Source organism: Narcine bancroftii, chromosome 8, assembly GCF_036971445.1.
Source record: "Narcine bancroftii isolate sNarBan1 chromosome 8, sNarBan1.hap1, whole genome shotgun sequence".
NCBI classification, from domain to species: Eukaryota; Metazoa; Chordata; class Chondrichthyes; order Torpediniformes; family Narcinidae; genus Narcine; species Narcine bancroftii.
Genome location: NC_091476.1, coordinates 128279835 through 128302337, shown reverse-complemented (window position 1 = coordinate 128302337; position 22503 = coordinate 128279835).

Here is a 22503-nt window from a genome sequence, read left to right as displayed (position 1 = left end):
CTGATGCTCCTCTGATGCTCCTCTGATGCTCCTCTGACGCTCCTCTAATGCTCCTCTGATGCTCCTCTGATGCTCCTGCTCCTGCTCCTGCTCCTCTGATGCTCCTCTGATGACCTCTGATGCTCCTGCTCCTGCTCCTGCTCCTGCTCCTGCTCCTGCTCCTCTGATGCTCCTCTGATGCTCCTCTGATCCTCCTCTGATGCTCTTCTGATGCTCCTCTGATGCTCCTCTGATGCTCCTCTGAGGCTCCTCTGATGCTCCTCTGATGCTCCTCTGATGCTCCTCTGATGCTCCTCTGATGCTCCTCTGATGCTCCTGTGATGCTCCTCTGATGCTCCTCTGATGCTCCTCTGATGCTCCTGTGATGCTCCTCTGATCCTCCTCTGCTGCTCCTCTGATGCTGATCTGATTCTCCTCTGATGCTCCTCTGATGCTCCTCTGATGCTCCTCTGATGCTCCTCTGATGCTCCTCTGATCCTCCTCTGATGCTCCTCTGATGCTCCTCTGATGCTCCTCTGATGCTCCTCTGAGGCTCCTCTGATGCTCCTCTGATGCTCCTCTGATGCTCCTCTGATGCTCCTCTGATGCTCCTCTGATACTCCTCTGATGCTCCTCTGATGCTCCTGTGATGCTCCTCTGATGCTCCTCTGCTGCTCCTCTGATGCTCATCTGATGCTCCTCTGATTCTCCTCTGATGCTCCTCTGATGCTCCTCTGATGCTCCTCTGATCCACCTCTGATGCTCCTCTGATGCTCCTCTGATGCTCCTCTGATGCTCCTGTGATGCTCCTCTGATGCTCCTCTGCTGCTCCTCTGATGCTCATCTGATGCTCCTCTGATTCTCCTCTGATGCAACTCTGATGCTCCTCTGATGCTCCTCTTATGCTCCTCTGATCCTCCTCTGATGCTCCTCTGATGCTCCTCTGATGCTCCTCTGATGCTCCTCTGATGCTACTCTGATGCTCCTCTGATGCTCCTCTGATGCTCCTCTGATGCTCCTCTGATGCTCCTCTGATGCTCCTCTGATGCTCCTCTGATCCTCCTCTGCTGCTCCTCTGATGCTCCTCTGATGCTCCTCTGATGCTCCTCTGATGCTCCCCTGAGGCTCCTCTGATGCTCCTCTGATGCTCCTCTGATGCTCCTCTGATGCTCCTCTGATGCTCCTCTGATGCTCCTGTGATGCTCCTCTGATGCTCCTGTGATCCTCCTCTGATGCTCCTCTGATGCTCCTCTGATGCTCCTCTGATCCTCCTCTGATGCTCCTCTGATGCTCCTCTGATGCTCCTCTGATGCTCCTCTGATGCTCCTCTGATGCTCCTCTGAGGCACCTCTGAGGCTCCTCTGATTCTCTTCTGATGCTCCTCTGATGCTCCTCTGATGCTCCTCTGATGCTCCTGTGATGCTCCTCTGATGCTCCTGTGATGCTCCTCTGCTGTTCCTCTGATTTTCCTCTGATGCTCCTCTGATGCTCCTCTGATGCTCCTCTGATGCTCCTCTGAGGCTCCTCTGATGCTCCTCTGATGCTCCTCTGATGCTCCTCTTATGCTCCTCTGATCCTCCTCTGATGCTCCTCTGATGCTCCTCTGATGCTCCTCTGATGCTCCTCTGATGCTACTCTGATGCTCCCCTGATGCTCCTCTGATGCTCCTCTGATGCTCCTCTGATGCTCCTCTGATGCTCCTCTGATGCTCCTCTGATGCTCCTCTGATCCTCCTCTGATCCTCCTCTGATGCTCATCTGATGCTCCTCTGATACTCCTCTGATGCTCCTCTGAGGCTCCTCTGATGCTCCTCTGATGCTCCTCTGATGCTCCTCTGATGCTCCTCTGATGCTCCTCTGATGCTCCTCTGATGCTCCTGTGATCCTCCTCTGATGCTCCTGTGCTGCTCCTCTGATGCTCCTCTGATGCTCCTCTGATGCTCCTCTGAGGCTCCTCTGATGCTCCTCTGATGCTCCTCTGATGCTCCTGCTCCTGCTCCTGCTCCTGCTCCTGCTCCTGCTCCTGCTCCTGCTCCTGCTCCTGCTCCTGCTCCTGCTCCTGCTCCTGCTCCTGCTCCTGCTCCTGCTCCTGCTCCTGCTCCTGCTCCTGCTCCTGCTCCTGCTCCTGCTCCTGCTCCTGCTCCTGCTCCTGCTCCTGCTCCTGTTCCTGCTCCTGCTCCTGCTCCTGCACCTCTGATGCTCCTCTGATGCACCTCTGATGCTCCTCTGATTCTCCTCTGATACTCCTCTGATGCTCCTCAGATGCTCCTCTGATGCTCCTCTGATGCTCCTCTGATGCTCGTCTGATACTCCTCTGATGCTCCTCAGATGCTCCTCTGATGCTCCTCTGATGCTCCTCTGATGCTCCTCTGATGCTCCTCTGATGCACCTCTGATGCTCCTCTGATGCTCCTCTGATACTCCTCTGATGCTCCTCAGATGCTCCTCTGATGCTCCTCTGATCCTCCTCTGATGCTCCTCTGATGCTCCTCTGATGCTCCTCTGATGCTCCTCTGATGCTCCTCTGATGCTCCTCTGATGCTCCTCTGATCCTCCTCTGATGCTCCTCTGATGCTCCTCTGATGCTCCTCTGATGCTCCTCTGATGCTCCTCTAATGATCCTCTGATGCTCCTCTGATGCTCCTCTGATCCTCCTCTGATGCTCCACTGATGCTCCTCTGATGCTCCTCTGATGCTCCTCTGATGCTCCTCTGATGCTCCTGCTCCTGCTCCTGCTCCTGCTCCTGCTCCTGCTCCTGCTCCTGCTCCTCTGATGCTCCTCTGATGCTCCTCTGATGCTCCTCTGATGCTCCTCTGATGCTCCTCTGATGCTCCTCTGATGCTCCTCTGATGCTCCTCTGATGCTCCTCTGATCCTCCTCTGATGCTCCACTGATGCTCCTCTGATGCTCCACTGATGCTCCTCTGATGCTCCTCTGATGCTCCTCTGATGCTCCTCTGATACTCCTCTGATGCTCCTCTGACGCTCCTCTGATGCTCCTCTGATGCTCCTCTGATGCTCCTGCTCCTGCTCCTGCTCCTCTGATGCTCCTCTGATGACCTCTGATGCTCCTGCTCCTGCTCCTGCTCCTGCTCCTGCTCCTGCTCCTCTGATGCTCCTCTGATGCTCCTCTGATCCTCCTCTGATGCTCTTCTGATGCTCCTCTGATGCTCCTCTGATGCTCCTCTGAGGCTCCTCTGATGCTCCTCTGATGCTCCTCTGATGCTCCTCTGATGCTCCTCTGATGCTCCTCTGATGCTCCTGTGATGCTCCTCTGATGCTCCTCTGATGCTCCTCTGATGCTCCTGTGATGCTCCTCTGATCCTCCTCTGCTGCTCCTCTGATGCTGATCTGATTCTCCTCTGATGCTCCTCTGATGCTCCTCTGATGCTCCTCTGATGCTCCTCTGATGCTCCTCTGATGTTCCTCTGATGCTCCTCTGATGCTCCTCTGAGGCTCCTCTGATGCTCCTCTGATGCTCCTCTGATGCTCCTCTGATGCTCCTCTGATGCTCCTCTGATACTCCTCTGATGCTCCTCTGATGCTCCTGTGATGCTCCTCTGATGCTCCTCTGCTGCTCCTCTGATGCTCATCTGATGCTCCTCTGATTCTCCTCTGATGCTCCTCTGATGCTCCTCTGATGCTCCTCTGATCCACCTCTGATGCTCCTCTGATGCTCCTCTGATGCTCCTCTGATGCTCCTGTGATGCTCCTCTGATGCTCCTCTGCTGCTCCTCTGATGCTCATCTGATGCTCCTCTGATTCTCCTCTGATGCAACTCTGATGCTCCTCTGATGCTCCTCTTATGCTCCTCTGATCCTCCTCTGATGCTCCTCTGATGCTCCTCTGATGCTCCTCTGATGCTCCTCTGATGCTACTCTGATGCTCCTCTGATGCTCCTCTGATGCTCCTCTGATGCTCCTCTGATGCTCCTCTGATGCTCCTCTGATGCTCCTCTGATGCTCCTCTGATCCTCCTCTGCTGCTCCTCTGATGCTCCTCTGATGCTCCTCTGATGCTCCTCTGATGCTCCCCTGAGGCTCCTCTGATGCTCCTCTGATGCTCCTCTGATGCTCCTCTGATGCTCCTCTGATGCTCCTCTGATGCTCCTGTGATGCTCCTCTGATGCTCCTGTGATCCTCCTCTGATGCTCCTCTGATGCTCCTCTGATGCTCCTCTGATCCTCCTCTGATGCTCCTCTGATGCTCCTCTGATGCTCCTCTGATGCTCCTCTGATGCTCCTCTGATGCTCCTCTGATGCTCCTCTGAGGCACCTCTGAGGCTCCTCTGATTCTCTTCTGATGCTCCTCTGATGCTCCTCTGATGCTCCTCTGATGCTCCTGTGATGCTCCTCTGATGCTCCTGTGATGCTCCTCTGCTGTTCCTCTGATGTTCCTCTGATGCTCCTCTGATGCTCCTCTGATGCTCCTCTGATGCTCCTCTGAGGCTCCTCTGATGCTCCTCTGATGCTCCTCTGATGCTCCTCTTATGCTCCTCTGATCCTCCTCTGATGCTCCTCTGATGCTCCTCTGATGCTCCTCTGATGCTCCTCTGATGCTACTCTGATGCTCCTCTGATGCTCCTCTGATGCTCCTCTGATGCTCCTCTGATGCTCCTCTGATGCTCCTCTGATGCTCCTCTGATTCTCCTCTGATCCTCCTCTGCTGCTCCTCTGATGCTCCTCTGATGCTCCTCTGATGCTCCTCTAATGCTCCCCTGAGGCTCCTCTGATGCTCCTCTGATGCTCCTCTGATGCTCCTCTGATGCTCCTCTGATGCTCCTCTGATGCTCCTCTGATGCTCCTGTGATGCTCCTCTGATGCTCCTGTGATCCTCCTCTGATGCTCCTCTGATGCTCCTCTGATGCTCCTCTGATCCTCCTCTGATGCTCCTCTGATGCTCCTCTGATGCATCTCTGATGCTCCTCTGATGCTCCTCTGATGCTCCTCTGATGCTCCTCTGAGGCACCTCTGAGGCTCCTCTGATTCTCTTCTGATGCTCCTCTGATGCTCCTCTGATGCTCCTCTGATGCTCCTGTGATGCTCCTCTGATGCTCCTGTGATGCTCCTCTGCTGTTCCTCTGATGTTCCTCTGATGCTCCTCTGATGCTCCTCTGATGCTCCTCTGATGCTCCTCTGAGGCTCCTCTGATGCTCCTCTGATGCTCCTCTGATCCTCCTCTGATGCTCCTCTGATACTCCTCTGATGCTCCTCTGATGCTCCTCATGCTCCTATGATGCTCCTCTGATGCTCCTCTGATGCTCCTCTGATGCTCCTCTGATGCTCCTCTTATGCTCCTCTGATGCTCCTCTGATGCTCCTCTGATGCTCCTCTGATCCTCCTCTGATGCTCCTCTGATGCTCCTCTGATGCTCCTCTGATGCTCCTCTGATGCTCCTCTGATGCTCCTCTGATGCTCCTGCTCCTGCTCCTGCTCCTGCTCCTGCTCCTGCTCCTGCTCCTGCTCCTGCTCCTGCTCCTGCTCCTGCTCCTGCTCCTGCTCCTGTTCCTGCTCCTGCTGCTGCTCCTGCTCCTGCACCTCTGATGCTCCTCTGATGCACCTCTGATGCTCCTCTGATGCTCCTCTGATACTCCTCTGATGCTCCTTAGATGCTCCTCTGATGCTCCTCTGATGCTCCTCTGATGCTCCTCTGATGCCTCTGTGATGCTCCTCTGATGCTCCTCTGATTCTCCTCTGATGCTCCGCTGATGCTCCTCTGATGCTCCTCTGATGCTCCTCTGATGATCCTCTGATCCTCCTCTGATGCTCCACTGATGCTCCTCTGATGCTCCTGTGATGCTCCTGTAATGCTCCTCTGATTCTCCTCTGATGCTCCTCTGATGCTCTTCCGATGCTCCTCTGATGCTCCTCTGATGCTCCTCTGATGCTCCTCTGATGCTCCTCTGATGTTCCTCTGATGCTCCTCTGATGCTCCTTTGATGCTCCTGCTCCTGCTCCTGCTCCTGCTCCTGCTTCTGCTCCTGCTCCTGCTCCTGCTCCTGCTCCTGCTCCTGCTCCTGCTCCTGCTCCTGCTCATGCTCCTGCCCCTGCTCCTGCTCCTGCTCCTGCTCCTGCTCCTGCTCCTGCTCCTGCTCCTGCTCCTGCTCCTGCTCCTGTTCCTGCTCCTGCTGCTGCTCCTGCACCTGCACCTCTGATGCTCCTCTGATGCACCTCTGATGCTCCTCTGATGCTCCTCTGATACTCCTCTGATGCTCCTTAGATGCTCCTCTGATGCTCCTCTGATGCTCCTCTGATGCTCCTCTGATGCCTCTGTGATGCTCCTCTGATGCTCCTCTGATTCTCCTCTGATGCTCCGCTGATGCTCCTCTGATGCTCCTCTGGTGCTCCTCTGATGATCCTCTGATCCTCCTCTGATGCTCCACTGATGCTCCTCTGATGCTCCTGTGATGCTCCTGTAATGCTCCTCTGATTCTCCTCTGATGCTCCTCTGATGCTCCTCTGATGCTCCTCTGATGCTCCTCTGATGCTCCTCTGATGCTCCTCTGATGCTCCTCTGATGCTCCTCTGATGCTCCTCTGATGCTCCTCTGATGCTCCTGTGATGCTCCTCTGATGCTCCTCTGATGCTCCTGTGGTGCTCCTCTGATGCTCCTCTGCTGCTCCTCTGATGCAGATCTGATTCTCCTCTGATGCTCCTCTGATGCTCCTCTGATGCTCCTCTGATGCTCCTCTGATGCTCCTCTGATTCTCCTCTGATGCTCCTCTGATGCTCCTCTAATGCTCCTCTGATGCTCCTCTGAGTCTCCTCTGATGCTCCTCTGATGCTCCTCTGATGCTCATCTGATGCTCCTCTGATGCTCTTCTGATACTCCTCTGATGCTCCTCTGATGCTCCTGTGATGCTCCTCTGATGCTCCTCTGCTGCTCCTCTGATGCTCATCTGATGCTCCTCTGATTCTCCTCTGATGCTCCTCTGATGCTCCTCTGATGCTCCTCTGATGCTCCTCTGATCCACCTCTGAAGCTCCTCTGATGCTCCTCTGATGCTCCTCTGATGCTCCTGTGATGCTCCTCTGATGCTCCTCTGCTGCTCCTCTGATGCTCATCTGATGCTCCTCTGATTCTCCTCTGATGCTCCTCTGATGCTCCTCTGATGCTCCTCTTATGCTCCTCTGATCCTCCTCTGATGCTCCTCTGATGCTCCTCTGATGCTCCTCTGATGCTCCTCTGATGCTCCTCTGATGCTACTCTGATGCTCCTCTGATGCTCCTCTGATGCTCCTCTGATGCTCCTCTGATGCTCCTCTGATGCTCCTCTGATGCTCCTCTGATCCTCCTCTGCTGCTCCTCTGATGCTCCTCTGATGCTCCTCTGATGCTCCTCTGATGCTCCTCTGATGCTCCTCTGAGGCTCCTCTGATGCTCCTCTGATGCTCCTCTGATGCTCCTCTGATGCTCCTCTGATGCTCCTCTGATGCTCCTGTGATGCTCCTCTGATGCTCCTGTGATCCTCCTCTGATGCTCCTCTGATGCTCCTCTGATGCTCCTCTGATCCTCCTCTGATGCTCCTCTGATGCTCCTCTGATGCTCCTCTGATGCTCCTCTGATGCTCCTCTGAGGCACCTCTGAGGCTCCTCTGATTCTCTTCTGATGCTCCTCTGATGCTCCTCTGATGCTCCTCTGATGCTCCTGTGATGCTCCTCTGATGCTCCTGTGATGCTGCTCTGCTGTTTCTCTGATGTTCCTCTGATGCTCCTCTGATGCTCCTCTGATGCTCCTCTGATGCTCCTCTGAGGCTCCTCTGATGCTCCTCTGATGCTCCTCTGATCCTCCTCTGATGCTCCTCTGATACTCCTCTGATGCTCCTCTGATGCTCCTCTGATGCTCCTATGATGCTCCTCTGATGCTCCTCTGATGCTCCTCTGATGCTCCTCTGATGCTCCTCTGATGCTCCTCTGATGCTCCTCTGATGCTCCTCTGATGCTCCTCTGATCCTCCTCTGATGCTCCTCTGATGCTCCTCTGATGCTCCTCTGATGCTCCTCTGATGCTCCTCTGATGCTCCTCTGATGCTCCTCTGATGCTCCTCTGATGCTCCTCTGATGCTCCTCTGATCCTCCTCTGATGCTCCTCTGATGCTCCTCTGATGCTCCTCTGATGCTCCTCTGATGCTCCTCTGATGCTCCTCTGATGCTCCTCTGAGGCACCTCTGAGGCTCCTCTGCTTCTCTTCTGATGCTCCTCTGATGCTCCTCTGATGCTCCTCTGATGCTCCTGTGATGCTCCTCTGATGCTCCTGTGATGCTGCTCTGCTGTTCCTCTGATGTTCCTCTGATGCTCCTCTGATGCTCCTCTGATGCTCCTCTGATGCTCCTCTGAGGCTCCTCTGATGCTCCTCTGATGCTCCTCTGATCCTCCTCTGATGCTCCTCTGATACTCCTCTGATGCTCCTCTGATGCTCCTCTGATACTCCTATGATGCTCCTCTGATGCTCCTCTGATGCTCCTCTGATGCTCCTCTGATGCTCCTCTGATGCTCCTCTGATGCTCCTCTGATGCTCCTCTGATGCTCCTCTGATCCTCCTCTGATGCTCCTCTGATGCTCCTCTGATGCTCCTCTGATGCTCCTCTGATGCTCCTCTGATGCTCCTCTGATGCTCCTCTGATGCCTCTGTGATGCTCCTCTGATGCTCCTCTGATTCTCCTCTGATGCTCCGCTGATGCTCCTCTGATCCTCCTCTGATGCTCCACTGATGCTCCTCTGATGCTCCTCTGATGCTCCTCTGATGCTCCTCTGATGCTCCTCTGATGCTCCTCTGATGCTCCTCTGATGTTCCTCTGATGCTCCTCTGATGCTCCTTTGATGCTCCTGCTCCTGCTCCTGCTCCTGCTCCTGCTCCTGCTCCTGCTCCTGCTCCTGCTCCTGCTCCTGCTCCTGCTCCTGCTCCTGCTCCTGCTCATGCTCCTGCCCCTGCTCCTGCTCCTGCTCCTGCTCCTGCTCCTGCTCCTGCTCCTGCTCCGGCTCCTGCTCCGGCTCCTGCTCCGGCTCCTGCTCCTGCACCTCTGATGCTCCTGCTCCTGCTCGATGCTCCTCTGATGCACCTCTGATGCTCCTCTGATGCTCCTCTGATGCTCCACTGATGCTCCTCAGATGCTCCTCTGATGCACCTCTGATGCACCTCTGATGCTCCTATGATGCTCCTCTGATGCTCCTCTGATGCTCCTCTGATGCACCTCTGATGCTCCTCTGATGCTCCTCTGATGCTCCTCTGATGCTCCTCTGATGCTCCTCTGATGCTCCTCTGATGCTCCTCTGATGCTCCTCTGATGCTCCTCTGAGGCTCCTCTGATGCTCCTCTGATGCTCCTCTGATGCTCCTCTTATGCTCCTCTGATCCTCCTCTGATGCTCCTCTGATGCTCCTCTGATGCTCCTCTGATGCTCCTCTGATGCTACTCTGATGCTCCTCTGATGCTCCTCTGATGCTCCTCTGATGCTCCTCTGATGCTCCTCTGATGCTCCTCTGATGCTCCTCTGATGCTCCTCTGATCCTCCTCTGATCCTCCTCTGATGCTCATCTGATGCTCCTCTGATACTCCTCTGATGCTCCTCTGAGGCTCCTCTGATGCTCCTCTGATGCTCCTCTGATGCTCCTCTGATGCTCCTCTGATGCTCCTCTGATGCTCCTCTGATGCTCCTGTGATCCTCCTCTGATGCTCCTGTGCTGCTCCTCTGATGCTCCTCTGATGCTCCTCTGATGCTCCTCTGAGGCTCCTCTGATGCTCCTCTGATGCTCCTCTGATGCTCCTGCTCCTGCTCCTGCTCCTGCTCCTGCTCCTGCTCCTGCTCCTGCTCCTGCTCCTGCTCCTGCTCCTGCTCCTGCTCCTGCTCCTGCTCCTGCTCCTCCTCCTGCTCCTGCTCCTGCTCCTGCTCCTGCTCCTGCTCCTGCTCCTGCTCCTGCTCCTGCTCCTGCTCCTGCTCCTGTTCCTGCTCCTGCTCCTGCTCCTGCACCTCTGATGCTCCTCTGATGCACCTCTGATGCTCCTCTGATTCTCCTCTGATACTCCTCTGATGCTCCTCAGATGCTCCTCTGATGCTCCTCTGATGCTCCTCTGATGCTCGTCTGATACTCCTCTGATGCTCCTCAGATGCTCCTCTGATGCTCCTCTGATGCTCCTCTGATGCTCCTCTGATGCTCCTCTGATGCACCTCTGATGCTCCTCTGATGCTCCTCTGATACTCCTCTGATGCTCCTCAGATGCTCCTCTGATGCTCCTCTGATCCTCCTCTGATGCTCCTCTGATGCTCCTCTGATGCTCCTCTGATGCTCCTCTGATGCTCCTCTGATGCTCCTCTGATGCTCCTCTGATCCTCCTCTGATGCTCCTCTGATGCTCCTCTGATGCTCCTCTGATGCTCCTCTGATGCTCCTCTAATGATCCTCTGATGCTCCTCTGATGCTCCTCTGATCCTCCTCTGATGCTCCACTGATGCTCCTCTGATGCTCCTCTGATGCTCCTCTGATGCTCCTCTGATGCTCCTGCTCCTGCTCCTGCTCCTGCTCCTGCTCCTGCTCCTGCTCCTGCTCCTCTGATGCTCCTCTGATGCTCCTCTGATGCTCCTCTGATGCTCCTCTGATGCTCCTCTGATGCTCCTCTGATGCTCCTCTGATGCTCCTCTGATGCTCCTCTGATCCTCCTCTGATGCTCCACTGATGCTCCTCTGATGCTCCACTGATGCTCCTCTGATGCTCCTCTGATGCTCCTCTGATGCTCCTCTGATACTCCTCTGATGCTCCTCTGACGCTCCTCTGATGCTCCTCTGATGCTCCTCTGATGCTCCTGCTCCTGCTCCTGCTCCTCTGATGCTCCTCTGATGACCTCTGATGCTCCTGCTCCTGCTCCTGCTCCTGCTCCTGCTCCTGCTCCTCTGATGCTCCTCTGATGCTCCTCTGATCCTCCTCTGATGCTCTTCTGATGCTCCTCTGATGCTCCTCTGATGCTCCTCTGAGGCTCCTCTGATGCTCCTCTGATGCTCCTCTGATGCTCCTCTGATGCTCCTCTGATGCTCCTCTGATGCTCCTGTGATGCTCCTCTGATGCTCCTCTGATGCTCCTCTGATGCTCCTGTGATGCTCCTCTGATCCTCCTCTGCTGCTCCTCTGATGCTGATCTGATTCTCCTCTGATGCTCCTCTGATGCTCCTCTGATGCTCCTCTGATGCTCCTCTGATGCTCCTCTGATGTTCCTCTGATGCTCCTCTGATGCTCCTCTGAGGCTCCTCTGATGCTCCTCTGATGCTCCTCTGATGCTCCTCTGATGCTCCTCTGATGCTCCTCTGATACTCCTCTGATGCTCCTCTGATGCTCCTGTGATGCTCCTCTGATGCTCCTCTGCTGCTCCTCTGATGCTCATCTGATGCTCCTCTGATTCTCCTCTGATGCTCCTCTGATGCTCCTCTGATGCTCCTCTGATCCACCTCTGATGCTCCTCTGATGCTCCTCTGATGCTCCTCTGATGCTCCTGTGATGCTCCTCTGATGCTCCTCTGCTGCTCCTCTGATGCTCATCTGATGCTCCTCTGATTCTCCTCTGATGCAACTCTGATGCTCCTCTGATGCTCCTCTTATGCTCCTCTGATCCTCCTCTGATGCTCCTCTGATGCTCCTCTGATGCTCCTCTGATGCTCCTCTGATGCTACTCTGATGCTCCTCTGATGCTCCTCTGATGCTCCTCTGATGCTCCTCTGATGCTCCTCTGATGCTCCTCTGATGCTCCTCTGATGCTCCTCTGATCCTCCTCTGCTGCTCCTCTGATGCTCCTCTGATGCTCCTCTGATGCTCCTCTGATGCTCCCCTGAGGCTCCTCTGATGCTCCTCTGATGCTCCTCTGATGCTCCTCTGATGCTCCTCTGATGCTCCTCTGATGCTCCTGTGATGCTCCTCTGATGCTCCTGTGATCCTCCTCTGATGCTCCTCTGATGCTCCTCTGATGCTCCTCTGATCCTCCTCTGATGCTCCTCTGATGCTCCTCTGATGCTCCTCTGATGCTCCTCTGATGCTCCTCTGATGCTCCTCTGATGCTCCTCTGAGGCACCTCTGAGGCTCCTCTGATTCTCTTCTGATGCTCCTCTGATGCTCCTCTGATGCTCCTCTGATGCTCCTGTGATGCTCCTCTGATGCTCCTGTGATGCTCCTCTGCTGTTCCTCTGATGTTCCTCTGATGCTCCTCTGATGCTCCTCTGATGCTCCTCTGATGCTCCTCTGAGGCTCCTCTGATGCTCCTCTGATGCTCCTCTGATGCTCCTCTTATGCTCCTCTGATCCTCCTCTGATGCTCCTCTGATGCTCCTCTGATGCTCCTCTGATGCTCCTCTGATGCTACTCTGATGCTCCTCTGATGCTCCTCTGATGCTCCTCTGATGCTCCTCTGATGCTCCTCTGATGCTCCTCTGATGCTCCTCTGATTCTCCTCTGATCCTCCTCTGCTGCTCCTCTGATGCTCCTCTGATGCTCCTCTGATGCTCCTCTGATGCTCCCCTGAGGCTCCTCTGATGCTCCTCTGATGCTCCTCTGATGCTCCTCTGATGCTCCTCTGATGCTCCTCTGATGCTCCTCTGATGCTCCTGTGATGCTCCTCTGATGCTCCTGTGATCCTCCTCTGATGCTCCTCTGATGCTCCTCTGATGCTCCTCTGATCCTCCTCTGATGCTCCTCTGATGCTCCTCTGATGCATCTCTGATGCTCCTCTGATGCTCCTCTGATGCTCCTCTGATGCTCCTCTGAGGCACCTCTGAGGCTCCTCTGATTCTCTTCTGATGCTCCTCTGATGCTCCTCTGATGCTCCTCTGATGCTCCTGTGATGCTCCTCTGATGCTCCTGTGATGCTCCTCTGCTGTTCCTCTGATGTTCCTCTGATGCTCCTCTGATGCTCCTCTGATGCTCCTCTGATGCTCCTCTGAGGCTCCTCTGATGCTCCTCTGATGCTCCTCTGATCCTCCTCTGATGCTCCTCTGATACTCCTCTGATGCTCCTCTGATGCTCCTCTGATGCTCCTATGATGCTCCTCTGATGCTCCTCTGATGCTCCTCTGATGCTCCTCTGATGCTCCTCTTATGCTCCTCTGATGCTCCTCTGATGCTCCTCTGATGCTCCTCTGATCCTCCTCTGATGCTCCTCTGATGCTCCTCTGATGCTCCTCTGATGCTCCTCTGATGCTCCTCTGATGCTCCTCTGATGCTCCTGCTCCTGCTCCTGCTCCTGCTCCTGCTCCTGCTCCTGCTCCTGCTCCTGCTCCTGCTCCTGCTCCTGCTCCTGCTCCTGCTCCTGCTCCTGTTCCTGCTCCTGCTGCTGCTCCTGCTCCTGCACCTCTGATGCTCCTCTGATGCACCTCTGATGCTCCTCTGATGCTCCTCTGATACTCCTCTGATGCTCCTTAGATGCTCCTCTGATGCTCCTCTGATGCTCCTCTGATGCTCCTCTGATGCCTCTGTGATGCTCCTCTGATGCTCCTCTGATTCTCCTCTGATGCTCCGCTGATGCTCCTCTGATGCTCCTCTGATGCTCCTCTGATGATCCTCTGATCCTCCTCTGATGCTCCACTGATGCTCCTCTGATGCTCCTGTGATGCTCCTGTAATGCTCCTCTGATTCTCCTCTGATGCTCCTCTGATGCTCTTCTGATGCTCCTCTGATGCTCCTCTGATGCTCCTCTGATGCTCCTCTGATGCTCCTCTGATGTTCCTCTGATGCTCCTCTGATGCTCCTTTGATGCTCCTGCTCCTGCTCCTGCTCCTGCTCCTGCTTCTGCTCCTGCTCCTGCTCCTGCTCCTGCTCCTGCTCCTGCTCCTGCTCCTGCTCCTGCTCATGCTCCTGCCCCTGCTCCTGCTCCTGCTCCTGCTCCTGCTCCTGCTCCTGCTCCTGCTCCTGCTCCTGCTCCTGCTCCTGTTCCTGCTCCTGCTGCTGCTCCTGCACCTGCACCTCTGATGCTCCTCTGATGCACCTCTGATGCTCCTCTGATGCTCCTCTGATACTCCTCTGATGCTCCTTAGATGCTCCTCTGATGCTCCTCTGATGCTCCTCTGATGCTCCTCTGATGCCTCTGTGATGCTCCTCTGATGCTCCTCTGATTCTCCTCTGATGCTCCGCTGATGCTCCTCTGATGCTCCTCTGGTGCTCCTCTGATGATCCTCTGATCCTCCTCTGATGCTCCACTGATGCTCCTCTGATGCTCCTGTGATGCTCCTGTAATGCTCCTCTGATTCTCCTCTGATGCTCCTCTGATGCTCCTCTGATGCTCCTCTGATGCTCCTCTGATGCTCCTCTGATGCTCCTCTGATGCTCCTCTGATGCTCCTCTGATGCTCCTCTGATGCTCCTCTGATGCTCCTGTGATGCTCCTCTGATGCTCCTCTGATGCTCCTGTGGTGCTCCTCTGATGCTCCTCTGCTGCTCCTCTGATGCAGATCTGATTCTCCTCTGATGCTCCTCTGATGCTCCTCTGATGCTCCTCTGATGCTCCTCTGATGCTCCTCTGATTCTCCTCTGATGCTCCTCTGATGCTCCTCTAATGCTCCTCTGATGCTCCTCTGAGTCTCCTCTGATGCTCCTCTGATGCTCCTCTGATGCTCATCTGATGCTCCTCTGATGCTCTTCTGATACTCCTCTGATGCTCCTCTGATGCTCCTGTGATGCTCCTCTGATGCTCCTCTGCTGCTCCTCTGATGCTCATCTGATGCTCCTCTGATTCTCCTCTGATGCTCCTCTGATGCTCCTCTGATGCTCCTCTGATGCTCCTCTGATCCACCTCTGAAGCTCCTCTGATGCTCCTCTGATGCTCCTCTGATGCTCCTGTGATGCTCCTCTGATGCTCCTCTGCTGCTCCTCTGATGCTCATCTGATGCTCCTCTGATTCTCCTCTGATGCTCCTCTGATGCTCCTCTGATGCTCCTCTTATGCTCCTCTGATGCTCCTCTGATGCTCCTCTGATGCTCCTCTGATGCTACTCTGATGCTCCTCTGATGCTCCTCTGATGCTCCTCTGATGCTCCTCTGATGCTCCTCTGATGCTCCTCTGATGCTCCTCTGATCCTCCTCTGCTGCTTCTCTGATGCTCCTCTGATGCTCCTCTGATGCTCCTCTGATGCTCCTCTGATGCTCCTCTGAGGCTCCTCTGATGCTCCTCTGATGCTCCTCTGATGCTCCTCTGATGCTCCTCTGATGCTCCTCTGATGCTCCTGTGATGCTCCTCTGATGCTCCTGTGATCCTCCTCTGATGCTCCTCTGATGCTCCTCTGATGCTCCTCTGATCCTCCTCTGATGCTCCTCTGATGCTCCTCTGATGCTCCTCTGATGCTCCTCTGATGCTCCTCTGAGGCACCTCTGAGGCTCCTCTGATGCTCCTCTGATGCTCCTCTGATGCTACTCTGATGCTCCTCTGATGCTCCTCTGATGCTCCTCTGATGCTCCTCTGATGCTCCTCTGATGCTCCTCTGATGCTCCTCTGATGCTCCTCTGATGCTCCTCTGATGCTCCTCTGATGCTCCTCTGATCCTCCTCTGCTGCTCCTCTGATGCTCCTCTGATGCTCCTCTGATGCTCCTCTGATGCTCCTCTGATGCTCCTCTGAGGCTCCTCTGATGCTCCTCTGATGCTCCTCTGATGCTCCTCTGATGCTCCTCTGATGCTCCTCTGATGCTCCTGTGATGCTCCTCTGATGCTCCTGTGATCCTCCTCTGATGCTCCTCTGATGCTCCTCTGATGCTCCTCTGATCCTCCTCTGATGCTCCTCTGATGCTCCTCTGATGCTCCTCTGATGCTCCTCTGATGCTCCTCTGAGGCACCTCTGAGGCTCCTCTGATTCTCTTCTGATGCTCCTCTGATGCTCCTCTGATGCTCCTCTGATGCTCCTGTGATGCTCCTCTGATGCTCCTGTGATGCTGCTCTGCTGTTCCTCTGATGTTCCTCTGATGCTCCTCTGATGCTCCTCTGATGCTCCTCTGATGCTCCTCTGAGGCTCCTCTGATGCTCCTCTGATGCTCCTCTGATCCTCCTCTGATGCTCCTCTGATACTCCTCTGATGCTCCTCTGATGCTCCTCTGATGCTCCTATGATGCTCCTCTGATGCTCCTCTGATGCTCCTCTGATGCTCCTCTGATGCTCCTCTGATGCTCCTCTGATGCTCCTCTGATGCTCCTCTGATGCTCCTCTGATCCTCCTCTGATGCTCCTCTGATGCTCCTCTGATGCTCCTCTGATGCTCCTCTGATGCTCCTCTGATGCTCCTCTGATGCTCCTCTGATGCTCCTCTGATGCTCCTCTGATGCTCCTCTGATCCTCCTCTGATGCTCCTCTGATGCTCCTCTGATGCTCCTCTGATGCTCCTCTGATGCTCCTCTGATGCTCCTCTGATGCTCCTCTGAGGCACCTCTGAGGCTCCTCTGATTCTCTTCTGATGCTCCTCTGATGCTCCTCTGATGCTCCTCTGATGCTCCTGTGATGCTCCTCTGATGCTCCTGTGATGCTGCTCTGCTGTTCCTCTGATGTTCCTCTGATGCTCCTCTGATGCTCCTCTGATGCTCCTCTGATGCTCCTCTGAGGCTCCTCTGATGCTCCTCTGATGCTCCTCTGATCCTCCTCTGATGCTCCTCTGATACTCCTCTGATGCTCCTCTGATGCTCCTCTGATGCTCCTATGATGCTCCTCTGATGCTCCTCTGATGCTCCTCTGATGCTCCTCTGATGCTCCTCTGATGCTCCTCTGATGCTCCTCTGATGCTCCTCTGATGCTCCTCTGATCCTCCTCTGATGCTCCTCTGATGCTCCTCTGATGCTCCTCTGATGCTCCTCTGATGCTCCTCTGATGCTCCTCTGATGCTCCTCTGATGCCTCTGTGATGCTCCTCTGATGCTCCTCTGATTCTCCTCTGATGCTCCGCTGATGCTCCTCTGATCCTCCTCTGATGCTCCACTGATGCTCCTCTGATGCTCCTCTGATGCTCCTCTGATGCTCCTCTGATGCTCCTCTGATGCTCCTCTGATGCTCCTCTGATGCTCCTCTGATGTTCCTCTGATGCTCCTCTGATGCTCCTTTGATGCTCCTGCTCCTGCTCCTGCTCCTGCTCCTGCTCCTGCTCCTGCTCCTGCTCCTGCTCCTGCTCCTGCTCCTGCTCCTGCTCCTGCTCCTGCTCATGCTCCTGCCCCTGCTCCTGCTCCTGCTCCTGCTCCTGCTCCTGCTCCTGCTCCTGCTCCGGCTCCTGCTCCGGCTCCTGCTCCGGCTCCTGCTCCTGCACCTCTGATGCTCCTGCTCCTGCTCGATGCTCCTCTGATGCACCTCTGATGCTCCTCTGATGCTCCTCTGATGCTCCACTGATGCTCCTCAGATGCTCCTCTGATGCACCTCTGATGCTCCTCTGATGCTCCTATGATGCTCCTCTGATGCTCCTCAGATGCTCCTCTGATGCACCTCTGATGCTCCTCTGATGCTCCTCTGATGCTCCTCTGATGCTCCTCTGATGCTCCTCTGTTGCTCCTCTGATGCTCCTCTGATGCTCCTCTGATGCTCCAATGATGCTCCAATGATGCTCCACTGATGCTCCTGTGATGCTCCTCTGATGCTCCTCTGATGCTCCTCTGATGCTCCTCTGATGCTCCTCTGATGCTCAGCTGATGCTCCTCTGATGCTCCTCTGATGCTCATCTGATGCTCCTCTGATACTCCTCTGATGCTCCTCTGAGGCTCCTCTGATGCTCCTCTGATGCTCCTCTGATGCTCCTCTGATGCTCCTCTCATGCTCCTGTGATGCTCCTCTGATGCTCCTCAGATGCTCCTCTGATGCACCTCTGATGCTCCTCTGATGCTCCACTGATGCTCCTCTGATGCTCCTCTGATGCTCCTCTGTTGCTCCTCTGATGCTCCTCTGATGCTCCTCTGATGCTCCTCTGTTGCTCCTCTGATGCTCCTCTGATGCTCCTCTGATGCTCCAATGATGCTCCAATGATGCTCCACTGATGCTCCTGTGATGCTCCTCTGATGCTCCTCTGATGCTCCTCTGATGCTCCTCTGATGCTCCTCTGATGCTCAGCTGATGCTCCTCTGATGCTCCTCTGATGCTCATCTGATGCTCCTCTGATACTCCTCTGATGCTCCTCTGAGGCTCCTCTGATGCTCCTCTGATGCTCCTCTGATGCTCCTCTGATGCTCCTCTCATGCTCCTGTGATGCTCCTCTGATGCTCCTCAGATGCTCCTCTGATGCACCTCTGATGCTCCTCTGATGCTCCACTGATGCTCCTCTGATGCTCCTCTGATGCTCCTCTGTTGCTCCTCTGATGCTCCTCTGATGCTCCTCTGATGCTCCAATGATGCTCCTCAGATGCTCCTCTGATGCTCCTCTGATGCTCCTCTGATGCTCCTCTGATGCTCCTCTGATGCTCCTCTGATGCTCCTCTGATGCTCCTCTGATGCTCCTCTGATGCTCCTCTGATGCTCCTCTGATGCTCATCTGATACTCCTCTGATACTCCTCTGATGCTCCTCTGAGGCTCCTCTGATGCTCCTCTGATGCTCCTCTGATGCTCCTCTGATGCTCCTCTGATGCCTCTGTGATGCTCCTCTGATGCTCCTCTGATTCTCCTCTGATGCTCCGCTGATGCTCCTCTGATGCTCCTCTGATGCTCCTCTGATGCTCCTCTGATGCTCCTCTGTTGCTCCTCTGATGCTCCTCTGATGCTCCTCTGATGCTCCAATGATGCTCCAATGATGCTCCACTGATGCTCCTGTGATGCTCCTCTGATGCTCCTCTGATGCTCCTCTGATGCTCCTCTGATGCTCCTCTGATGCTCCTCTGATGCTCCTCTGATGCTCCTCTGATGCTCATCTGATGCTCCTCTGATACTCCTCTGATGCTCCTCTGAGGCTCCTCTGATGCTCCTCTGATGCTCCTCTGATGCTCCTCTGATGCTCCTCTGATGCTCCTCTGATGCTCCTCTGATGCTCCTCTGATGCTCCTCTGATGCTCCTCTGATGCTCCTCTGATGCTCCTCTGATGCTCCTCTGATTCCCGGCCTCTGATTCCCTGCTTCTGATTCTGATTCCCTGCCTCTGATTCCCCATCTCTGATTCCGCACATCTGATTCCTTGCCTCTGATTCCCCGCCTCAGATTCCCCAGCACTGATTTCCCGCCTCTGATTCCCGGCATCCGATTCCCTGCCTCTGATTCCCCGCCTCTGATTCCCCATCTCTGATTCCCCGCCTCTGATTCCCCGTGTCTGATTCCCTGCCTCTGATTCCCCGCCTCTGATTCCCCATATCTGATTCCCCGCCTCTGTTTCCCCGCCTCTTATTCCCTGCCTCTGATTCCCAACCTCTGATTCCACACCTCTGATTCCCCATATCTGATTCCCCGCTTCTATTTCCCCATATCTGATTCCCCGCCTCTGATTCCCCAACTCTGATTCCCCGCCTCTGATTCCCCAGCTCTGATTCCCCGCCTCTGATTCCCGGCGTCCGATTCCCTGCCTCTGATTCCCCGCCTCTGATTCCCCATCTCTGATTCACCACCTCTGATTCCCCACCTCTGATTCCCCATATCTAATTCCCCGCCTCTGTTTTCCCGCCTCTGATTCCCCGCCTCTGTTTCCCCATATCTGATTCCCCGCCTCTGAATCCCCAACTCTGATTCCCTGCCTCAGATTCCCCAGCTCTGATTCCCCGCCTTTGATTCCCCCCTTCTGATTCCCAGCCTCTGAATCCCCGTGTCTGATTTCCTGCCTCTGATTCCCCGCCTCTGATTCCCCATCTCTGATTCACAGCCTCTGATTCCCCACCTCTGATTCCCCATCTCTGATTCCGCACATCCAATTCCCTGCCTCTGATTCCCCAACTCGGATTCCCCACCTCTGATTCCCCAGCTCTGATTCCCCGTCTCAGATTCCCCGCGTCTGATTCCCTGCCTCTGATTCCCCGCCTCTGATTCCCTGCCTCTGATTCCCCATATCTGATACCCCGCCTCTGATTCCCCAACTCTGATTCCCCGCTTCTGATTCCCCAGCTCTGAATCCCCGACTCTGATTCCCCGAGTCTGATTCCCTGCCTCTTATCCCCGCCTCTAATTCCCCATCTGTGATTCACAACCTCTGATGCCCCACCTCTGATTCCCCATATCTGATTCCCCGCCTCTGTTTCCCCGCCTCTGATTCCCCGCCTCTGATTCCCCATATCTGATTCCCCGCCTCTGATTGCCCACCTCTGATTCCCCGCGTCTGATTCACTGCCTCTGATTCCCCGCCTCTGATTCCCCATATCTGATTCACCACCTCTCATTCCCGGCCTCTGATTCCCCATCTCTGATTCCGCACATCCGATTCCCTGCCTATGATTCCCCACCTCTGATTCCCGCCTCTGATTCCCCATATCTGATTCCCTGCCTCTGTTTCCCCGCCTCTGATTCCCCACCTCTGTTTCCCCATATCTGATTCCCCGCCTCTGATTCCCCAACTCTAATACCCTGCCTCTGATTCCCCAGCTCTGATTCCCCGCCTCTGATTCCCCGCATCAGATTCCCTGCCTCTGATTCCCCGCCTCTGATTCCAGGCCTCTGATTCCCAGCATCTGATTCCGGCCTCTGATTCCCGGCCTCTGATTCCCTGCTTCTGATTCTGATTCCCTGCCTCTGATTCCCCATCTCTGATTCCGCACATCTGATTCCCTGCCTCTGATTCCCCACCTCTGATTCCCCATATCTGATTCTCCGCCTCTGTTTCCCCGCCTCTGATTCCCCGCCTCTGTTTCCCCATATCTGATTCCCCGCCTCTGATTGCCCAAATCTGATTCCCCTCCTCTAATTCGCCAGCTATGATTCCCCGCCTCTGATTCCCTGCCTCTGATTCCCTGCCTCTGATTCCCAGCCTCTGATTCCCCTTTTCTGATTCACCACCTCTGAATCCCCACCTCTGATTCCCCATCTCTGATTCCGCACATCCGATTCCCTGCCTCTGATTCCCCGCCTCTGATTCCCCGCCTCTGATTCGCAACCTCAAATTCCCCACCTCTGATTCCCCATATCTGATTCCCCGCCTCTGTTTCCCTCCCTCTGATTCCCGGCCTCTGTTTCCCCATATCTGATTCCCCTCCTCTGATTCCCCAACTCTGATTCCCCGCCTCTGATTCCCCAGCTCTGATTCCCCGCCTTTTATTCCCGGCCTCTGATTCCCTGCCACTGATTCCCCGCCCCTGATTCCCCACCTCTGATTCCCCATATCTGATTCCCCGCCTCTGTTTCCCCAGCTCTGATTCCCCACCTCTGATTCCCCAGCTCTGATTCCCTGCCACTGATTCCCCGCCCCTGATTCCCCACCTCTGATTCCCCATATCTGATTCCCCGCCTCTGTTTCCCCAGCTCTGATTCCCTGCCTCTGATTCCCTGCCCTGATTCCCCATCTCTGTTTCACCGCCTTTGATTCGCCACCTCTGATTCCCCATATCTGATTCCCCGCCTCTGTTTCCCCGCCTCTGATTCCCTGCCTCTGATTCCCAACCTCTGATTCCACACCTCTGATTCCCCATATCTGATTCCCCGCCTCTATTTCCCCATATCTGATTCCCCGCCTCTGATTCCCCAACTCTGATTCCCCGCCTCTGATTCCCCAGCTCTGATTCCCCGCCTCTGATTCCCGGCGTCCGATTCCCTGCCTCTGATTCCCCGCCTCTGATTCACCATCTCTGATTCCCCGCCTCTGATTCCCCGTGTCTGATTCCCTGCCTCTGATTCCCCGGCTCAGATTCCCCGCCTCTGATTCCCTGCCACTGATTCCCTGCCCCTGATTCCCCACCTCTGATTCCCCATATCTGATTCCCCGCCTCTGTTTCCCCGCCTCTGATTCCCCGCCTCTGATTCCCCATATCTGATTCCCTGCCTCTGATTCCCCAACTCTGATTCCCCGCCTCTGATTCCCCAGCTCTGAATCCCCGCCTCTGATTCCCCGCGTCTGATTCCCTCCCTCTGATTCCCCGCCTTGATTCCCCATCTCTGATTCACAACCTCTGATTCCCCACCTCTGATTCCCCATATCTGATTCCCCGCCTCTGTTCCCCCGCCTCTGATTCCCCATATCTGATTCCCCGGCTCTGATTGCCCACCTCTGATTCCCCGCCTCTGATTCGCCAGCTCTGATTCCCCGCCTCTGAATCCCCGCATCTGATTCCCTGCCTCTGATTCCCCGCCTCTGATTCCCCATCTCTGATTCACCGCCTTTGATTCGCCACCTCTGATTCCCCATATCTGATTCCCCACCTCTGTTTCCCCGCCTCTGATTCCCCGCCTCTGATTCTCCATATCTCATTCCCCGCCTCTGAATCCCCATCTCTGATTCCCAGACTCTGATTCCCCACCTCTGATTCCCGGCCTCTTATTCCCAGCATCTGATTCCCGGCCTCTGATTCCCGGCCTCTGATTCCCCGCTTCTGATTCTGATTCCCTGCCTCTGATTCCCCATCTCTGATTCCGCACATCTGATTCCCTGCCTCTGATTCCCCACCTCTGATTCCCCATATCTGATTCCCCGCCTCTGTTTCCCCGCCTCTGATTCCCCGCC